At 39.0% G+C, this 17037-nt stretch overlaps 1 protein-coding gene across 10 annotated transcripts in view; it reads right to left on the bottom strand.

The window, feature by feature from the left end:
* The window catches only part of ADK (adenosine kinase), a 375585-nt gene that overhangs the window by 52847 nt on the left and 305701 nt on the right, over positions 1–17037 (bottom strand). The window lies entirely within an intron of this gene.

Consider the following 17037-nt stretch of genomic DNA (forward strand, 5'->3'; position numbering starts at 1 on the left):
AACATATGGAACAGGATTTAAGCCCTTGCCTTTGTTTACTTATGATGCGTGGTTATGTTGTTACAAACATCATCTTAGAAGAAGCATGTGTTCTTGTGTTTTCACGCAGACAGAACACATATTCTAAGATAAAGTTTGAAATCTACAGGTTTTATTAAACCCATACACACATATATACCATATTTGCCGGTGTACAAGATGACTTTTTGGCCCTGAAACACATGCCTCCAAGTGGGGGGGGGGCGTCTTATACGCCGGGTGCACTTCCAGCAAACCCTCCCTCCCTCCCAGGGAAGTCACTTACCTGGTAGTAAGACCGAGTAGACCGAGCTCTTCCTTGGTAGCCTGGGAACAGCCTGACTCTAGCGCCGAACAGCTGACTGTTGGGAACCAGCAGAGAGGTGGCAGCCATTTTGAGATGCGACCACATGGCTGCTGCCTCTCAAAATGCCTCTCAACCTGTCTCTGCTGGTTCCCGACAGTCAGCTGTTCTGTGCCGATGCTGTCCTTCTTCTGGCAAACCCTCGCTCTCTCCCAGCGAAAGGAACCAAAAGCGGCAAAATGCATTCTCCTCATGATGCAGCCAAAGCAGAATCATGCATCTGGAAGAGGGGGTAGTCTTATATGGCAAGTATATAACAAACTCTACATTTTGAGTGGAAATGTTGGGAGGTCGTCTTATACACCCAGTCGCCTTATACGCCGGCAAATACGGTATTTAGAAAAAGATATATTAAATATCCTTTTCTAAACTTCTGGAATGATTACCTGCAACCATTTTAGCAAGCCAGTTTTAAATTGTTAATATGTATAATCATATGCTGAACCATTTGTTGAACAGATGCATAGAAAATGAGGCAGATATGAAGTGACATCGGTTGCAATCTTATGGTCATTTATGTGGAGTAAATATAGGGAAATGCAGTGCTGCTTACTTGGGACAAACATGTACAGCACTGTACATCATATTTCAGATAAATATGGTGAAGAACCAGACAAGTTTATGATAAAGTTCAAGAATGCTGCATTCTGAGGAATACTGAGGTGTGTTTCTATGAGAATGTACCAGTCTTTGAAAAAGTTTAGGTTTAAAAAGTAATTAATTAGAGTTAAATATTCCACATTGGAAATTAATTTGTACTGTTAACAATTAAAACAAAACTGTTTAACTGTTTAATGAGTTAAACAATCTTGTTTAACTGTTAAGAGTACAACTTAAATTAACATTATTGACATGTGACCTGAAAAACCTTTCCCTCCCCTGGCAGAAGGGACTTATTATTCTACATTCTCTCTTCCCATAGGGAAAGGAACCTATACTTCCCTTTAAAAACTGAATTTATGTCAGATAGCCCAACCTTGGCCTTATGAACACATTTGGACTACAAAACCCAGAAGCCTAACTTACAATCATGAAGTATCTACAGCATTTTTCAAGCTTCTGGAAGCTATAGCTAAGGAGCATCTTTCAAGATGTATTCACGAAGGCTTTCATGGCCGGGATCTAATGGCTGTTGTGGGTCTTTCAGGCTCTTTGGCCATGTTATGAAAGTCCTTCTTCCTAACATTTCGCCAGTCTCTGTGGCCGGCATCTTCAGAGGACAGCTGTACTGAAGATGCTGACCACAGAGACTGGCGAAACGTTAGGAAGAACAACCTTCAGAACATGGCCAAAGAGCTTGAAAGACCCACAACAGCCATCTTTCAAGATCATCAAAAATTTCCAAGGTTAAAACCATAGCTCTGTAAAAAAAAATTATAACACCCTGACAACTCCCAGTAATTATTCTTTACCATAACTCTGTAGAAAGATTTAACTAAAAGTATAGGCCTAATCAAATTGTACCTTTAAAATGAAGCACCAGAAGTGGTACAATAACATTAGTTGTGCTGCTTCACCTTAAAATTTTAAGTTAAAATACTACCAACTGGGTACGATTAAAAATATCTCAGGAAGTGGCTATACATGCAGCACAGAATTGAAAACTTCGCTGTTTAAGATCAAAACTCCCATCATCTCCCTATCTTGAACGGCCATACTAGCTGTAGGATTCTGGTGGGTTAAAGTTCAAAATGTAGCTTCATGTTATGCACTTGCACACATAGATGTGTGGAAAATGCCCTAATCCAAAAAGTGCATAACAAGCTTCATACATACAGTAAAGGCTTCAAACCCCTTCCTTCCAAAAGCAGTTTTTCCCAACCCAAACACAAGTTGGGAGAGTTTCAAAAGCAACTATTGCATCTGGTTGTCTGAAAAGGATTATGAAATCAAAATATGAGGAAGCAAACAAAGTCACCTAAAGGAAGACTGAAAAACAGTTCCCAGATGTTATCCTAGAACAGTGGTTCCCAATCTTGTGTCCCCAGATGTACCAAGACTAAAACTCCCAGAAATCCTAGTTATCCCCAGCTAATGATGAAGGTTTCTGGGAGTTTTAGTCCAAGAATACCTAGGGATCTGGAGTTGAGAACTAATGTCCAAGAAGAAGTTCTGTCTGTAAGTAAGGGATGTTTCTAAGTATTTCTGCTATGTCATTCTGTTCCTTTAATTTTGTAGAATGGAATTATCTGCTAGTGTATGTTTTATTTCTGTATAACTTTCAGACTGCATGCCTCTTTACTACATTAATTACTTAAGCTATTATTACTATTACTGTTACTATTACTATTACTATTATTTGTACCAGTTTTGATCAGTATTCGTTCATAATACTATTTCATAAAGATCAACAACATGGATATAATGGGAAGGCAACTGTTATGTGCAAAACAGAAGCATTTACTAATCGTTTTTTACTATACGGTGCTACAAGAAACACAATACAAAGATATAGTTTGTTTATGAAAAGGGAGAATGCATAGAACGGCACACTAGGTTTTAAAATAGCGACATGCTGTACTTGCTCTGTTTCACTCCTTGTTCATCTTATGGGTCCATAATTTCTTTAAAACCTTAACAAATCAATACACAAAATGTTTCATCACAGTGTTTCAATTTTGGGACACCTTATAACAGAACCTCAGAGAAGGACATGAATCCTTTTCCATAAGTAACACTCCTCCTCTTTCCACTTTTTAGTAGCAAGTTACTCAGAAATGTCATGTTTCTAACCTTTACCACAGACAAGATTGTAAGCTTCTAGACAAAAATTTTAAAACAGCACAGAAAAATGCAACTTCCACTCTTTAATTTTAAGCATTAATTCACTATCACTAAATAAATTCTTGAATTATAAACTTAAAGATTTTCTAATTTTACTCCTTAATAAATGCAGCTGTTTTAAAAATACGGCCTAATTTCATATATGAGAAAGGATGGGTACTCCTGCATATGACAAACTTTGCATAAATATTTCCATGTAAGGATCCTCCTTTGTTAAACGGTGTTTCTTCTTTGGAATCAGTACTGAATTATTTTCCTTCATGTGGTTTAGAATGAGACATGATTGATTCTTAGCAGTGAGATCTTGTGATGTACGCTGGTTTTCATCGTACGCAAATCATTGAATAAAAGCTAAAAGCCATTCTGTAAACACCATTTTAATAACACATTTTGACAGACATTGTTCTGTCTCCACAGAGGCTACACACCTTTTAAAAAAGCTGGGATTTTCAAAATTCTATTAAGAGCTTACAGGGCATAAGAAACATTGTATGCCTGGTACAGTATTTCCTTACTATCCCATTGCAGATTTAAGGGCGCAATATTATGCATAATACTTAAGAGTAACTCACATTGAACTTAGACATACTTGTGACTAAACATGGATACGAGTGCACTGTTTAACTTTTAGCTGATTTTTTTCCAGGCATGTTTACTAAAATTACAGGGTTATAATGTTCTTTTGTTTCCACTGATTCCTCCCTTAGGATCTGTAAAATATATTGCCTTTAATTAAGTCTCCGCAGAAAACTAATCTTTTGCTAGTTCTAAAAGTAGTGTATGCTTACTTAGCAGGGCGTCATAAAACATATGTAGTTTTTATATTTATTTGATGTGGAAGATGATGCATAGTGAGATTTGAAATTGTTGCTAATCTCCCACAGTTAGATTCAGCTCTCAGCTAGATTCATTAAAAAAATTAGGATAAATCACACTGATCTCAGTAGAATTACTTCTGGAGCATCATAGTATTAAAACCTTGTACAGGATCTGTGCCTCCAGATGAAAGGAATTTATTTGTCCTAAATTAGTTGTGGATTGTTCCTTTGATAATTAAGTGCACAAGTCTATGATTTTTTTAAGGCTCACTTAATTAGTATCCACATGATTTCATTTAATTGTTGCTGTAATTGGAATGTATACAATCTACTCCCTTTCAGAATAATTACATGCACATTTTAGTATAAATTATGGGACAGTTTATTTGCTTTATAGATTATTTCCCACATATGGAACACAACTCATTAGGATGCTAGTTAATATAATCACAGTTGTGACATACATTTTCTAGTAGGAACTCCTGAATCATATGTCCACAAAGCAAACCTTTAAAATCATGCCTGTGGGATAAAGATACTCATAAAAGTAAAAGAAAATGGCTTAGTAACGGACATGCCACCTATATAGAAATCTGGAGCTATTAAAAAAAAAACAGGTTTCTCAATATGAATACAGTAACTAACATACTACGAGGCTTAAATTAAAAATATTCATCATCTTCATTCCCAAAAGACTGCCAACTTTACGCACTGCCCATTTTTTAAATTATTCTTCTTTTACACATTTTCAGTACAAAATTACTATGCAATTGTATTTTGGTATTCAGTTTTCCCCACCAATGACCATGTATTCTAGGCTTATGCTTTGTTTTGAAAACCCAAATAAAATTGAACATGTGTTTAAAGAAAATAGTGAGTTATGACTGTTGTAGCAAAATGACAAAAAAATGAAATGCTTCATTAAATCTCTGGAATTTCTCTGACTGGAGCAACAAATTATTATGAATGGAAGACAAAAGAGGGAAAATAGGTGTTGATTTCATATATAGATAAGAGGCTAAATTATTGAGCACTCAACACAGGGAGAATCAGCTGAAATCAATTGAGTTATTCCATTTTATTTCTGGTTGCTATACACGGCTTAATGATTTGTTACTAAAATTACCAAGCTATTAAGAGAGTTACAAGACAAAGTGCCATCTTTTGCCACAACAACAGACAGTTCAATGTAGGCCACAATGGCCAAAATCCACTACTAGGTCACAACTAATGTAGGCCACTGAATCAGTGGGAATTTGAGGAGTTACCTTCTCTTGAGGAGAAAAGCGGGGTATATTTTGAATTAAAAAATAAGTTTTTATTCCAGATGCTAGAATATTCTAGGCTTAATTTACTCTGAAGGTTATTTTCTGTGATGTAAGAGAATTTTCAGAGGTGTTCTCTAAGTATTGGCTTTCCATGATATTAAGATGTTTGAAAAAAAAATCAAAATGGTACTGCTAGCAGTAATAATTACTGAGTAACTGTAGAATTCAGTAATATGCTGCCTAATGATTGGGCTTCTGTCTTGGGCTGGTCCAATCTCCCCCTAGTAAAAAAGGGGACCACATAGCCTATGAGCGTTTCCAAATCTTAAATTCTGGATTCCATTTCTAAAGCCTCATCAAGAACAACAGAAACAATATATTTTTATGGAAGAGACTTGATGAAATTACCTTTCATCAGTTATACTTAAGTATAATTATCAACACAAGCTTTTATTTGTGATTTGACAACTACACTTGAATATTTTCTTGAAACATCTAATGATACGACTTCCAACTCAAACAAAGATTATTCTCAATATACATATTTTTTGAACACAGAACGCTCTTTCTGATATGGAGATGAGGCAACACAATGCCACTCTTATGAAGCACCACATTTATACTGGCACCTGCTTTTCCCCTACAGGTGTTTATCATCTTTTGGCTCACCTTGTTCTGTCAACATCTCTTTTATCATTGTTCTTTGTTCCATTTTATTCCTGCCAACTGTCAAGATAGCTACTGGGTGAGCTTGGCGTACATTGTTACATTCCAACTGAAATAAAATATTCCCTTTTTTCCTGTGCACATTTTGAGTCTTTCTGCCAAGCGGAAGGTCTGAATATTTTTTGCAAAAGGTAAATGCCAGCAAAGCCAGGTAAAGAATTGTGTTGTTGTTAAATTCTGTGTTCACATCCTTAGTAATGCAACCAAGGGGATAGCTGACTTAACCAGCTTCTTGAGAAAACACCAGCGGACTAGAGGAATTTGTCATTTCAAATCTGTGGCATAGATGTGATGTGTTCCACTGTCAAACAGTTTTTTTTTTGCCAGAACATTATATCTAATTATATGTTGAAAGCTCTCCGTGTTATCGTAAGTTGTGTCCTCCACCTTCGGTCCTATCTTTTGGATCCACAGAAAACAAGCTACAGAGGGCAGAACTCAAAACTAATGGATTCTAATTGCAAGAAAGGAGATTTTGAATTAACATTAGAAAAATTTCCTGATAGTAAGAACTCTTCTACAGTGGAATGAGCTACTCAGAAGGTGGTAGCCTCTCTTTAATTGGACGGTTTAAAACAGGTTAGATGGCAATCAATCAAGGATGTTTTAGTTGGGGTTTCTTGCCTAGGCGGGGATTTGGATTAAATAAGTCTTGGAGCCTCTTCTAACTCTACAACTCTATGATTCTATTAAACTGCTAGAGGCAATGACCGTAATAAAACATTTCACTTTTCGCTAGAGGCCAGATATAGGAGTAAATTTAACCTTTTACCTGTAGCAGCTTTGAATGTGGCTCTATCAGTGTTACAGTTAGCTTTCAAGGCTAAATCCTTCATTCCTCATTTTTAAATGTTTCCTTACTCTGACAAAACAGCTCATTAGGCTATTAAGTACTAGAACAGAGATAGAAATGCTTATATTCACTACCATATCATAAATGAAGAAAGAGGAGGATTGGTACATCCATCTCACCACACATACTTCAGGGTGAGCATCATATACAGAGTGTTGTATGGCCTAGTTCTCACTCACTGTCAAGTATATGCTTCAGACTGTAGACGAAGGCACAACAGAATGCCTCGGTGTGCAAAAAAACCCAGAAAATGACTGGGGCTTTATTTCAATCCTTTCCCAGCTATGAGCAGAGGAATAGTTTCTCCTTCTGAATGCCAGCTCAAAATTATTGTAAATGTTGCAGAGTAACTGTATTACTCCCAGCTCCCTGCACTGTATTTAATGTTCAGCCTGTTCTGGGGAACTCCCAAACTTGCTCACCCTTTTGTAATGTTCTAGTCTGACTTCATAAAGTTTCTGCCTGATTGTGGAGCCCTCACAGAGGTTTACAATCTTATTAAGAACTTTATTGGGGCAAAGAATACTGCTTAGGAGATCCAAAGAAAGGATATTGCAGAAGAATGTAAACCCACAGTTTTCTACTAGAACTCTGGGGAAGGAAAGAGTACTGTATATGGAATATCAGGAAGCAATATTCAGCCTACACAGCTGCCAACATTTCATAAAATGGAGGGCATCAGTGTGCAACAGATTGCCCTTTCCATATAAGTGTACCATACAGAAAGAGATGAGAACCAGGTCTTTGAACATGGAAAACGGTTCTCTGATAGCAACAGAGTCCCAGGTTGAACAGTCCCATTACTGGACCACTAAAAAGCTGCAAATAAGAGGAACATTCAAGTTCTTTTTATATGTTCAATAGTCAAAGACTGAATAAAACGAGGTTAAAGTAAATAGTTCAAAAATTAGTGCAGAAGTAATAATGCCCTTGGCTCATAAATTCAGACTGCCAACATGTGGCAAAGATAATAAAATCATCAATGGCAATTCTTTCTCATTGTGCAGACAAAAGATCTTTTCAGAAGCCGTGCTCTCTGTCCTGTGGTCACAAGAAGCTAAATCAGTGGGTGCAAGACACAGAACCCTTCCATTGGTAGCACCAAAATGGATGTGATGCTCTCCTTATGGAAATCCACTGAGTCCCTTCTCCTTGTACTTTCAGGAGTGCACTGGAAATCTAGTGCTTTCAAGAGTCTTGCAATGCTTATCTACTGTTTGGTCTAGTTATAATTGTCAGTTTACATTGGTGCACTGTTTTTTAGTTTTTAGCTTGTTATTTTAATCTATAGTTTTAAATTGCTTTATTTTATTTCTTTGTCAGATGTACCGGATAAACTAACACACAAAAAAGAGGCAGAGCAAAATAAATGTATAGCTAAATCTGCAGGTAATCCCCAACCTCTGACTGAGAATGACACATTTCCAAAAATATAACAATAATGTGTAAAGAGGCTTCAAAACAATTATGTAAGTTTTTTATTATTATTATAGATTATAAAAGTCTCAGTTTTTATATTTTCCACTTAATATATAGGTACTAATCTTGTGTTAGCCAGTGCCTTAAATTAAGTTCATGATTCTGAAACTTAAATATTCAGAGCAAATAAAGTAAGAGTTTTCAAGTAACAATTATAAAATAAAGAACAGTAAAAGACAATATCCTCATTTGTCATTTCAAGAAGCTTTAGAAAAAGAAAAGCATCAGTAGTTTATAGCTTGCTGAAGTGCTTACAGATGGAACGTCAAGAGATCTGTGCATAAACCAACATGTGAAATAGGTACTGTAATCTAGCTACTATAATTACACAATTATTGATGAGGTTGCTGTTGATAAACAATGAAAGCATTAGGATTTTTTTTACTACTGATAAAAGAAGCTGTTTATCCTCTTTCCACTATATCCTAGGTTAATAAGATCGACGTTGCAGATGTTCATGTATGGGCATTGATGTTTAATGGAGCGTGATACTCTAGGTGGTTCCCATAACCTCGCTTTGTCTGGTACGAGCTTACTCAATTGATATGATAATAGAGAAAAGAGGGCTGAAACAAGCTGGGCTGTCCTAGCACAATTTGCATAGCTTTTAAATTTGCTTTTATTTGATAGTTAACTGCTTATGGCATTCTTGTTCAGTTGTCACTGACAACAATATATTATACAAACAGCACTACAGAATAATTTAGCAGGTGGTATAGAGAAGGGAGAGGGCACAGAATAACCAGTTTACTGCACTTTTAATATCAATTATCCAAATTGAATTCTGTTTCTTGTTTTGTGAATAACTTGTAATAGCCAACATAATCAGTCCAGGACCTGTGAGAGTTTGGTACACAAATACTGGCATCCAATTTAAAATATTCTGCTATGCAATTTGTTTTCTTGTTGTTGTATTTTATAACTGCCAGTTAATGAAATATGTCAATGAATTCAGATAAAATTGATACACATGTATCTGACCTCTGCCCAAGTACAAGAGAGAGAACTTGTATGAATTTGCGTGTTTTTCCTTTCTCACAAGCCTGATCACAAATATCAATGACACTGCTGAAATATCACATGTACCACAGTGTTACTTGGAAATGGGGAAGACTGTATTTATTCTCTGCAAATACCTGAAATGGGGTATCTAGAAAAAGTATACTTAGAAAAATATAATCAAGTCATTAAACAAACCTTACACATAAGAAAGCTCTGTAGTTCAGTGGTAGAGCACCTGCCTTGCATGCATAAGGGTACCATGTTCAATTTCCATCATCTCCAGCTACAGCTCAGAATGAATTGCTCCTAAAAGCATAGAAAGTCACTGGCAATTGTTATAATGAATGCTGTGGCAGACAGAACAATGGTCTGGCTCATTGTAAGGCATTTCCCTATGTTCAGAATCTTGATCTCTAGTGCAATTTTGTCAAAAATAATAGGACATGTCCCTTGTGTGTGAAGATCAAATCAGTTTGTGGTACTAGCACTTGCTGTCTTTAATTTTCAGATTCCTGAACAACATTGTTTCAGTACCTGCGTTCACCAAATTATATCTCTAAAGATCGAATGGCCTACCAGACCCAAAAATGAATGGAAGAGACCTTTCCCCATCTGGTGTCAAATACAAATTTTATTTATTTTATTTATTTATTTAAAAATATTTCTATGCCGCCTTTCTCCCCAAAAGGACCCAAGGCAGTTTACATGACTAAAACCAGTGATGGCGAACCTATGGCACGCATGCCACAGCTGGCACAACAAAGCCCTTTCTTCTGGCACGCAACAAACCTTTTGAAGTGGCTGCAGCTGGGATTCCCCCTTTCTCTTCCTGTTCTGGGTCCTTTAACTTCCTGTCTGTCCCCATGATTCCCCCTTTAATTTCCTGTCCGTCCCCATGATTCCCCCTCAAACTGCCACTTCCTGTTCCGATCTTGGTCTTCCGGGTGGCACGGCAGCCACTGATTTCTTCCCCACCCCCTCATTTTGGGCACTCGAGCCGAAAAAGGTTTGCCTCCACTGACTAAAACAGTATTTAAAAGCTAAAACAGAAAGTATACAAATATTTAAAAAGAATTAAATATTATATTAAAATGGTAACTAAGATCAATATTAAAACACATGTAAAACAACAGAGTGCAACGGTCCATTTAAAACCCCTCTCAGATCACCAGTCATTAAAGAGAATCCTGCCTGAAGAGAAATGTCTTTGCCTGCCTACGGAAGGAGAGAAAAGAAGGGGCCAGCCTAGCTTCCCGTGGGAGGGAGTTCCAGAGTTTGGGATCAGCAACAGAGAAGGCCCTCTCCAGTGTCCTCATCAAGTGCATCTGTGAGGTGGTGGAACTGAGAGAAAGGCCTTCCCTGATGATCTTAATGCTCAGGAAGGCTCATAGAGGGAGATATGGTCTTTTAGATAGCTTGGACCCAAGCCATTTAAGGTTTTGTAGGTTAAAACCAGCACTTTGAATTGGATTGGTAGGCAGTGGAGCTGTTGTAACAGGGGTGTTACATGTTCCCTGTAACCAGCCTGAGTTAACAATCTGGCAGCGGCATTTTGGGCCCTCTGGAATTTCCAAACACTTTTCAAAGGCAGCCCCATGTAGACTGCATTACAGTAATCCAACGGAGATGTAACTAGCGCATGTGTCACCATAGCCAAATCAGAACTCTCAAGAAAAGGGTGCAGCTGGCATTCTAGTTTTAATTGTGCAAAGACACTTCTGGCCACTGCTGAAACCTGGGCATCCAGACTCAGAGATGAATCCAGGCTGCATGACTGTGTTTTCACAAGGAGTTAACCCCATCCAGAACAGGCTGCAATCCTATACCTTGATCTGGTTTTCCACTGATCAGGAGTATTTTTGCCTTAAGCTTCAGTTTGTTCATCCTCATCCTCATCCAGTCCATTATTGACACCAGACACTGATTTGGAACCAAGATTTAGATTTAGATAGAAAGGACAGATAGAGTTAGGTCTTAGCAGCATACTGGTAACACCAACCCCCAAAACTCTGGATCACACCTCTAATGTAGATATTAAATAGCATAGGGGACAAAACAGATCCCTGAGGAGCACCACAGATCAAAGGCCAAGGTGTTGAACAGGAGACCCCAGCACCACCCACTGGGTTCTCCCCTCGAGGAAGGACCAGTGCCACTGTGAAACAATGCCCCAAAGAGATAGCCCAGAATACTATAGTCAATGGTATTGAAAACCATTGAGAGGTCCAGTAGAACCAACAGGGACATATTCCCCCTTTCCATTTCCCAGCATAGGTCATCCACCAAAGCAACCAAAGCAACATCTGTCCCATAACCAGGCTTGAAGCAAGATTGAAATGGATCTAGATAATCTGTCTCATCCAGAAATCCCTGGAGCTCAAAAGCCACAACCCGCTCCTGCAGCTTGCCCAAGAATGGGATATTAGAGATTGGCCGGTAATTATCCAGTACTGTGGGGTCCAAGTAGGGTTTTTTCAATAGTAGTCTCATTATTGGCCCCTCCAAGCAAGCTGGGCTCCTACAAATGGTCAGGTGTACCCTTGCCTCTGCTGCATTCTGGAACTTGACCATCTCTCTATGTGAGACCATGTTGACTGCCTCTGGTCCTTTGGATTCTTGATTGCTATCTCAAACTGTATCCTCTGTTCCACATAGGTTGCTTCTGACTGAGCTGGGCCCTCAAGGCATAGAGGACAGCTGCACATCATCTAACCATTTGTGTGAGTGGCAACTGTTCCTATAATTATCTTTCTATTGCAAACACAAGATAAGCAGTAAAAGTAATTGCAAATAAGGCTCTGAACAGATCGCAACTATACTACAGTATTTGGAACTATGCAAGCAGTTGAGGTATTAAGACCCACTTTATCACCTTTCCTATGGTCAAGAAAGAATATCTGAAGATAGACTAGGTTCTAAACCATTTCCTATCCAGGTATTTCCCATTTCATATTGTTTTCACAAAAGTTTAAAATATACACCATGTTCATTCATGGAAAATGAATTTACTCTGGTGGCAGGAACAATAACTAAATATTAAGTGACTTCTTTACATATATGAAAATCTGAGTCAACGGCCACTTTCTTTAACAAGATGATTACTGATCTCAACAGGTCAAATCCAAAGTCAATAAAGTATTTATGTGAATGTTTGTGTGGCAATAATTTTAAGCTACATAAATATTTCATAATACAACTTCATGGTGTGGATATTTTTCTTGCCATGCTTGTTAAGTACATTAACTGCACTTTTCAAAACTATAAAACTGAGAAAATACCACAGATGAGAAGGTTATCTGAAATACACCAAGGTAATTGAAACTTTCAGAGGTGGAAACTCTTTACACTATATCACAAAAATCAGAAACATTCAGGAGTGGCACATATTTAGGACCAATCAGTAACATCTCTTTTTGAATTATTTTCCAGCAGAGCATCTGTAATAATATGAAATATTACTCACAATATTGTAAGACTGAAGGTGAGAGTAAGATTCCTCTCATGGGAGTGCTGTCCCTCCCACCCTCTGCCAACAAGGAAGTCCAAACGCCACCCATTCCCCCTCCCAGGAAGATAAAACCACCTGGAACAGACCTGGGGATCATAAAAGAGAAATGGGAGGAGATGACAGTTCAAGAATCCGGGACAGTTTTGGCGGGAATGGAACAGAAGCCCCAGGTGGAGGTAGACGTGGGGCTTGTGGATATAAGAACGGGGGACAGGGATCTGCCTTGTGGTTGGAAGTGGATCTGGTTGGAAGATCCATAGACTGGGAAAGTGGAAAAGTTAAGGATCCCAAAGGAGGAGGCGGATGCCAGAAGGAGAAGTGAGAGTAACCCCAAACCCTCTTACTGGGGAGAGCGAGAGATGAAAGAGTGGAGAAGGAAGCTGAGGGAAGAGAAAGAGATGGTTGAGAGGGAGAGGAAAGATTGGAATGGAGGGTGATGAAGCTGCAGAGGAGGGCACCATCGGAAGACTCTGGCTGGAGGACTCCCCTTCATGAGATGAGGTCTGGACCAATGACCGTGACAAAGACACAGTCCCCTTACTGGAAGGGGAGACCAGACAATTATTGAACACAGACTTTTCACTGGACTGGCTGGGTCATTGGAACGTTCAGGGGTGTAACCCTTTCAAAGTTAATGAATGGAAGCCCCATCTAACCAGTTGTTGGAGGGAGAAAATGGTTGGACTACTTTTGTTGATACAGGTTATTTGTTAAACAATCCAATAAATGTTACCCTGATTTGCAAACTGAGAAAGTCTGCTGATTTATTTGAAGAAAGGCAGGAGCTCAACACTGAACCCTCACAAATATGCTTTTCTTTTTTTTAAAAGGATCCATCTGTATTGCCCTTTCACAATTACTTAAATCTAAAAAGTAAAATGCATATAACAATGTTGAATATGAGCTCTATGGAGCTGTGTTCATATGTTAAAACTGTCTAATAGGAAAAGTGTTTATAGTTATTTATTTAAAATACTTAGACCCCAACTTACTTCTTAAGAGGATCTAAGGTGGCTTATATCGTTAAAACAAAGTTTTTAAAAGAAGTATTAAAACAAAAACAAAACCCTCAATTGGCTCAATTTTAGGAAGTTACTGAGCACAAGTCTGCCTGAAGACAAACATTCTTTGTCTGTTTCTGGAAAGACAGCAAGGAGGGATCCAGCCTGGCCTCCTGTGAAAGAGTTCAACAGCCCACAGCAGATGACAGAGTAAATCCTCTATAGTGCCCTCACCAAATGTACCTATGAGAGTAACAGGTTTGAGAGAAAGGCCTCCTGTGATGATTTTAAAACCTGAGCAGCCTCATAAAAGGAGATACGGTACTTTTCGCTCCATAAGACATACCTCATTTTTAGGTGAAGAAAACAGGAAAAAAATATTCTGGCAATTTTGGCCTGCTGGGCCCGCGTGGGTGGATGGGGGAGCCTCGGAAGGGTCTGAGAGTGCCTTCCATGACCCTTCGGAGGCTTCCCCCGTGGGGCCAGCGGGGGCAAAATCGCCAGCTTCCAGGACCCTTCTGAGGCTTTCCAAGCCGCAGAAGGGTCCTGGAAGGTCACAATTTCACTCCTGCTGGCCCCATGGGGGTTGGGGGGAGCCTCTGAAGGGTCCTGGAAGGCACTATCAGATCCTTTGGAGGCTCCCCCTGCCCCCCCCGCGGGGGCGAAATCACCAGCTTCCACGACCCTTCTGAGGCTTTCCAAGCCTCAGAAGGGTCCTGGAAGTTCGCAATTTTGCCCCCGCTGGCCCCAAGGGAGTGGGTAGGTGGGTGGAGCCTCTGAAGGGACGTGGAGGGCACTTTCAGACCCTTCCAAGGCTCTGCCCACCCCCCCGCTGTGCCTGGGGGAGCGCTGTTTTACAGTATTTGCTCCCTAAGACGCAGACACTTTCTCCCCCACTTTTTTTGGGGGGGGAGTGCGTCTTATAGAGCAAAAAATATGGTACATATTGGACCCAAGTCATGAACCAGCATTTTGAATTGTACTCAGAAACAGACCATCAGCCAGTGGAACTGTTGTAAAGAGGGGAGTTACGTGATCCAGTAACCAGCTCTAGTTAACAACCTGGCAGTGGAATTTTGGATTTGCTGAAGTTTCTGAACACTTTCTGAAGGCAGCCTCATGTAGACCATGTTGCTGTAATCCAAACAGAATGTAACTAGCACATGTAATCATTATATCTCTGAAAACTGCAGCTCTTAAGAGTGTTAAGTTCAAAGCATTTCAACTGCAGGCAGTATAACATTATTAGCAAACAATGAATAATCAAAAGTAGCAAGAAAATCTCATTAATGAAAAGAAAAGCATACAACAGAAAAATAGGAAAGTTTATTTATTAAAAGTATTGATCATGACCTAAGGCACTCTAGACATTGATCTTTGTGAAAGAAAAAATGTTAACAGAAGCCTATTATTGATCAATTGCAGAGCATGCTAAAGAAGTCATCTTGTACATCTGAATTTATTGCATTAAAAAGAAAGAAAAATAGAGATCAGCACTGCAGAACAAATAAAGACAAAGAAGTGACATATTTCTAATACACACTCAGGTAGGTTTATGATAAGAGAACTTTAGTTTCAGTGCAAGAAACAGATTTTTACATGTAACCCCCAGTTCTTGAAGTAAAAGGGGCAAAATCTAATTGATTCTAACAAATCCAGGTTATACTTAACATTAACATGCCGTATTTTTTGCTCCACAAGATGCAGCTGACCTTAAGACGCACATAATTTTTAGAGGAGGAAAACAGGGAAAATATATTCTGAACCAAATAGTCTAATAAAATATTTAATAAATTATAACAGAATAACATTTGAACCATGTAAAGTGAACAACAGTCAACAGTGGCATTAAGAACCATTACCACTGTCATTAACTAATGGAGAGACTTAAAGCTTTGTGTACTCTAGTTTATGTACCATAAATTTGTGTACCATAAATTTAATTCAAGTACATATAGACCATTATCAGCCAGTGATAAGACCTATACCACTCTACCTATATTTTACATTTCCTTTCATCCATCTCCTCCCCATGCTTATAGAAATGTCTCAATGACAGATGAGATTGTTGTGCAACTCTGCCCAGCTACAGCTCAAGCCTATATTAAGTTAGAAATGGTTTGTCTGATTTGGCACTGCATTGAGAGTCCTTTTTAGTTGTGTGGAGGATGAATAGTGGAATTAAACTATTTAACAGCTGGTTTTCCTTATTTACTTTAGGTTATGCAAAAGAACAGCAACACAAAGCTTAACCTGATCCCATTCACCAGCAGTAGCACATGTTCAGCATAAGACCAAATCTCAATTTTCTGACATAACTGAGCGTTTGTAGCATGCAAGGCATAACAGGTTAGGCCACACAAAGCCATGAACAATGTTCTTGACAAGCCAAAAAAACCTGAATACAAACTATAGTAGCTGAAATCAGGAAGCAGGTGCTGTAATCCAGTTAGAAGTCACAAGGCACAGTTAGTTTCCTTGCTGCAGCACCCTTTGGAAATACATTCTCTATTAGATGCCCAGAAATAGTAGAAAAGTTTGCAAGTTGAATCCAAATTTCCCATAGAAATGCACTGAAAATTAATTAATGCATTTTTATGGGGGGGGGGGAGAAAGGTCAGAAACTTTAAAAAACTTAAAAGAAAGTCACTTACCAGGTACTGTAGACTGAGCCTGGCTCTTCACAGTGCCTTGGTAGACCCCAGAACAGCCAAAAATGAGCCCCAAACAGCTAAAAGCCAGCAGGCAGCCGGCAGCCATTTTGTGCTCTTCTCCGCTCCTGCTCCTTTCCCCTCCCCTCTCCCCACCTAACAGCTGATCGGCGCTGGTCTGAACAGCTTCCCAGGAAGCTTTTACAGCAAGTACTGGTATACACATTTCTACACAAGCAGGTTTCAACTCAAACGGAGCACCTTTTCACCCAAGCACTAACCCCAAACAAACAGCTTTTAAACTACATTTTACATTTTAAAATGACAATACCAGGCAGTCCCAGGTCTCTCTCCTAGCTCTCTAACTACTTGGACTAGCAAGGAAGCAGACAAGCAGCCTCTTCACTAACTGAAAGTTTGAATTTTCCCGCTTTCCCTGCCTTCCCTGCATATTAGGTATGCTAATATCCGTGCACGGGAGGATTATGGGAGGAACATCCAGCCTCTGATGGGGGTCCCGTGGGGTACCCCAAAACACTGAGTAGCTCTCTTGGCCTCTTTCGGG

Source organism: Pogona vitticeps, chromosome 3 (genome assembly GCF_051106095.1).
Source record: "Pogona vitticeps strain Pit_001003342236 chromosome 3, PviZW2.1, whole genome shotgun sequence".
Taxonomy (NCBI): Eukaryota; Metazoa; Chordata; class Lepidosauria; order Squamata; family Agamidae; genus Pogona; species Pogona vitticeps.